The 773-nt window shown below is 40.8% G+C and overlaps 1 protein-coding gene across 4 annotated transcripts in view; it reads left to right on the top strand.

Moving 5' to 3' along the window:
- The window catches only part of HS6ST3 (heparan sulfate 6-O-sulfotransferase 3), a 647122-nt gene that overhangs the window by 268980 nt on the left and 377369 nt on the right, over positions 1 to 773 (top strand). The gene's annotated exons all lie outside the window — the stretch shown is intronic.

The raw sequence follows: 773 nt of genomic DNA, 5'->3' as shown, positions 1-773 counted from the left end.
CTGAGATTAAGAGTCTCTTATGGTTTGTCTCCCTATCTGGTTTCATCCTGTTTCATTTTTCCCTCCCTTCCCCTATGATCATCTGCCTTCTTTTTCAAATTCCTCATATCAGTAAGATCATATGATACTTGTCTTTCTCTGATTGACTTATTTCGCTTAGCATAATACCCTCTAGTTCCATCCACATCGTTGCAAATGGCAAGATTTCATTTTTTGATGGCTGCATAATATTCCAGGGTGTGTGTGTGTGTGTGTGTGTGTGTGTGTGTGTGTGTGTGTATAATGTGTGTATATATATATATATATGCGACATCTTGTTTATCCATTCATCTGCTGATGGACATCTAGGCTCTTTCCATAATTTGGCTATTGTGATCATTGCTGCTATAAACATTGGGGAGCAGGTACCCCTTTGGATCACTACATTTGTATCTTTGAGGTAAATACCCAGTAGTGCAATTGCTGGGTTATAGGGTAGCTCTATTTTCAACTTTTTGAGGAACCTCCATACTGTTTTCCAGAGTGGCTCACCAGCTTGCATTCCCACCAACAGTGTAGGAGGGTTCCCCTTTCTCCACATCTTCGCCAACATCTGTCATTTCCTGCCTTGTTAATTTTAGCCATTCTGACTGGTGTGAGGTGGTATCTCATTGAGGTTTTGATTTGGATTTCCCTGATGCCGAGTGATGTTGAGCAGTTTTTCATGTGTCTGTTGGCCATTTGGATGTCTTCTTTGCAGAAATGTCTGTTCATATCTTCTGCCCATTTCTTGA

Source organism: Phoca vitulina, unplaced genomic scaffold, assembly GCF_004348235.1.
Source record: "Phoca vitulina isolate PV1807 unplaced genomic scaffold, GSC_HSeal_1.0 scaffold5, whole genome shotgun sequence".
NCBI lineage: Eukaryota > Metazoa > Chordata > Mammalia > Carnivora > Phocidae > Phoca > Phoca vitulina.
This window is presented reverse-complemented; position numbering and strand designations above follow the sequence as displayed.